A 4,905-nucleotide genomic window follows, 5' to 3' on the forward strand; every position below is an offset into this window, starting at 1 on the left:
GCCCTCCTCTTGGCTCTTCCAACATACCAATATGCAATAATAATGGCTCCGGAAAATGCCCACAAGCAAATGGAACTAATAATCAGAAGCTTCCTCTGGCAAGGAGTAAAACAAGAAAATAAAAAATTCAGCTTAGTTCGATGGGAGCAAGTAACTCTTCCATTCGAGAAATGAGGAATTGCAATTCGGTTACCAGGACTAATGAATATTGCTCTAAGGGCCAAAATTGTTTGGACAATGATAAATGGCAAAGATCAGTGGTGGGAAAAAGCTGTAACAAGGAAATATTTAAATTGTCAAAGGACAAAAATGCTCTCTGAAATAATTCCAGATCATCCCTGTACCCAAATTTGGAAATAGGTGAAAAAGACCATTCCCCACATAAGAGATCAAATTTCTAAAAATTTTGGCAATGGAGAAACAATTTCTATTTGGGATGATAGAATAATGGGGAAAAATCCACTAAGACAACAACAAAATCTAAGAGGACTGCAAAATTGGATGGAAGAAAAACATCCCAAGACCTTATTCTCAATTTCTGAGTGGGATCAGACTATTTGGATAAAATGGAGAGTGCCGACAATACCTCCAAGATTGAAAATCCAATGGGAAGTTTTGAAAATTCTTCTAGGTGGGGTAGCACCTATTAATAAAGGGGATCAAGATGAGTTTTTTTGGGATCCAAGCGGGGAAAATTATACAGTGAAATCAGGTTATAACTATCTCCAAAATTACAATAGCCATGATCACTGAAATATCTGGAAGACAGTTTGGAAAAATGAGTGTTTTCCCAAAATTAAAATTTTCATATGGTCTCTTCTGAAAGGTAAAATTCTCCCAGCGGAAAATTAAAAAAAAAAAGGCTTTCAAGGGCACTCCAAATGCATCATGTGCCAAATGGAGGAGGAAACTATCTAAACTTGTTTATGAACTGCATGATGGCAAGAGAGTGCTGGAAGCAACTGATAAGCCTTCTAGATTTAAGCATAAGCTCCCAAATGTAGTTGAGAAATATTCACAAAAACTTGGTTAAAAGCTACCTTTATACTAAGAAGAAAAAAGTCATAATAAATAGAATATGGAAATGCCTTCCCTCCATTATTTGCTGGAAACTATGGCTAGCTCGAAACAAGTGTATATCTAAAGGGAAAAAACCAAGTGTAGGGAATATTCTATCAAAAAATTGGAGTCAAGTCTCAGAAATAATAGGTACAAATGGAGCAGCAAGAATGGACTAGAACAACTTGGAACAAAAAGAAAGAGACTGGTACAGTAAAGCTTTAATAGAAAATAATTCAGAAGCTTAAAAAAAAAAAAACAAAGGTATTGCAAAAAACAAGGAGTGGAAATTACATTTGAATGACACAGAAATGGCTGAGTGGATTAAAGAACAAATGAAGTGCATTCTATTATTTGACGGAGCCTCAAAAAACAACCCAGGAAGAGCAGGAGCAGGTGATTTAATTCTAGATCCGAATGATAAGAGAATTTCAATCTATGAATGGGGCCTAGGAGAGATGTCAAATAATAGGGCAGAAGCCTATAGTCTTCTGCTAGGCACAAATGTATTAAGTAAAAAAGGGATAAAGGACCCAATAATAATTAGGGATTCCTCAATCATTATTGTAGCTATGGAAATAGGAAAGGAGTTCAAAATCTCAGCAATTAACAAAATAAGTCAGAGAATAAGAATAAACACAAAAAATATGGGAAAAATAGCCTACAAGCATGTATTAAGAATTCAAAATAAGGACGCGGAAAATTTAGCCAACAAGGCAGTGGAAAGGCAAGTCGAGACTGTGAAAGAGAACAATGAAACTTATGAAGAAAATATCCCATAATTTGTTTTCCAATGAGGTATGGATTGAAGAATACAAGAGGACATATAACATCAAATTAGGTAGCAGAACAAATGAAGTCAGCAGCAATGATCTCCACACCATCATGTGTTATCTTCCTCACACAGAGCAGTGGATCCTTTCAATCCCAAAAATGATCAATCACAACTTAAAACAAGCCAACATCTGTCCTTCAGCTCTGAATAAAGAGGGTATTTGTCATATCAAGCATCATCAGATCAAAAATGGTATCGACTGTCAATTCCGGATTATGGTGGACACCTGTGCAGTCATGAGCAATCGAAGCATGATGGATACCTACAGCAATAGGTATTCTCATCACCCAAAAAAATAAAAATTGAGGCACCAGCACTGGTATTTTCATCACTGGGTTAGGCTTAAGCAGTGTGTAAGCAATACTGGAGGTAACTCAAGGAGCATCTGTAAAACGTTCAGTAGAAAGCACCAGAGCCATCGGCGGATTTGTTCAGCAATCCTCCTCACTCAGCAGTCAGATCATGTCCAGAAAAGTCCCGTAGCTGAAGGTTCAAGTGCAGATTGCACGCTAAACTGTTATCTCAACAGAAAAACTTAGAGTGAAGTTAACAGTAACACATTCTTCTCTAGTTTACATTCTCAGTACAAAAGTGTCATTGGTTATTGGAGTGTAAACAATCTCAGTTTAGTCTCGTCTCCAGAAAAGCGCCCCTATCTGAACAGTATCATTTATCCCCATTCTGCTTCCTTTGTTATCATCAGAATCCAAAGCCTCCTCTCCTCATTGCAAATATTTCAAATCTCTGATCATATTGACCTCCCCTTCTCCCTGTCATACAAGCAGTCCACTACCTTTCCCTCTAACTGCGATTGGATTTCAAAGTATCCACAACATTGTAGGTTTAACAAGGAACCACTGAAGATATCAAGAATAGTCTAGAACAATGACAAAAGCAGCATAGATAAAAGAAGTAATCAGTCAAAGCTAAGAGCACATCCTTCAAGCAAAGAAAAGAAAACTTATAGAATAAAACAAAGGGAAACAATGTCTTGTAACCTGTTGGAGAAAGTCAAGAAGAACAAGAGCTGCCGCACCTGTAGGGCCAACAGATTTATGATTGGCCATTTCAACCAATCTCTTAAGGATCTACAATCCGAAATGAAAATGATCAATGTATACAAGCAAAGAGAAATCGACAATCAAAGAGCTGAAATTGAAGACTTAAAGGATAAATGCAAGCACTTGGAAGAGGTTGTGGATTATATAAAATCATTAAATCAAAGTCAGTAAGGAGAAACCTCCTCCACGTACAACAAAAAATGGGGACAACAGCCGGAAGAGTCAGTGAACCAATTTTGGTGATTCTTATGTAATCTTTTTTTTACTATGCTTTGTAAATTTGGTTTTTTACTAGGGCAGTTTATTAGGCAATGTTCCTTCTTAGCTTTCAAAAACTTTAGAAACAAGGTTTCAAATGTCGAGGCAGGGACTGTGCTCCCATTTTGTGCCTCATTTGAGAACCAGCATCCTTCGGAATGTGAAAGGACTTAGCTCCTTCTTTTCTTTTTTTGTAATACAAAAATATCCAATCTTGTTAAAAAAAAAAAAAAAACATCATATAGTTATATATTATAGTTCTATATATATGATATATAACATACTTTTACAACTATTTAACATAACATAACATTAATTAATTAATTATATATATATATATATATATATATATATATATATATATATATATATATATATATATATATATATATATATATATATATATATATATATATATATATAGAGAGAGAGAGAGAGAGAGAGAGAGAGAGAGAGAGAGTAAAATGTACATTTAACATAGCATAATTATTTAAAACATTATATCTAACTATATATATATATATATATATATATATATATATATATATATATATATATATATATATATATAATGTATAACTATATATATAAGTTCATGTTTCAACAATGCATCATTAATAGATACATTAAATCCATCATGAAAAGTGCATTTGGTCTAGTGAATAAAAGAATTTAGACTAGTTTCTAATTTGTACCATATTGTTTCATTATGTAGTATGTTGTACAAGAAACATTGTCTTCATGTGCTTGGACCTAGTACATGTCACGTGTCAAAGTCAAACATTAAGAACATAAAGTCTATTGTAGTATTTGGTTGGCATGAAATTTTATTAGTTTTGTAAATAAGTTTATTTTAAAATTTTAAATATATATTTACATATATTTATGTGCTATGAATTAAATGCATTATTTAGAAACAAAAAAAAAGTGTGAGGGTAGATTTGATCACTTCTTTTGATTGTGTTTACGTGTAACTCAATGTACTTTGGTTGATAAATTATCAAAAATTGGACTCTAAAGTTTAGGACTTCAGGCTAGATTATTTTGCTTGAGTTTAGAAATCATTTTTTGTCAACATTTTTTCTTGGATTAGTTTATATGTATGATATGTATGATATGTATTATATGTAATATGTTGAGGCATCCCATATGCGTAACCCAACTGTAGACCATCATAGTGTGAGAGGTTATGTTATACATGGTCAAGCTCGTGATAAATCACGTAGCCCACTGAGAGTTCATGTTCCCATCGTAGAGCCTACCTCTGACACCAGTCAGAGTGTCATACGCAATGCTTTTGTCTCTGTTGATGATCATGCTACATCCGGTGGACTTTCTTTGTCGATTTCAAGTACACCTTCTGCATTTTTAAATCCTCTTTAAACTTTATGTGTTTATGTCTCGAAATTTTCTTTAATGTTTAAATTGTCCTCAACTGGTGTGTTTGAATTTAATGTATATGTTATTATGCTTCTAGTTTGTTAATTATATATATGTTAAATTATGTTTATGATTTATAGGTCCTCAAAAGGCTGAAGTTGAGGATTAGAGTGCAGCATCAATTCCTCTGTGGGATGATGCTACAACTTGTATCACATTAGAGGATGTTACGACCTGTCATACACAAATCACAACAGAGATAGAGAATATCATTGCCAATTCGCTGACTCATCTTGCATTGCATTTGATTTT

The sequence above is a fragment of the Pinus tabuliformis genome, chromosome 7, assembly GCF_031772625.1.
Source record: "Pinus tabuliformis cultivar Carrire ecotype Pingquan chromosome 7, CPIR1, whole genome shotgun sequence".
In the NCBI taxonomy this organism is placed as follows: domain Eukaryota; kingdom Viridiplantae; phylum Streptophyta; class Pinopsida; order Pinales; family Pinaceae; genus Pinus; species Pinus tabuliformis.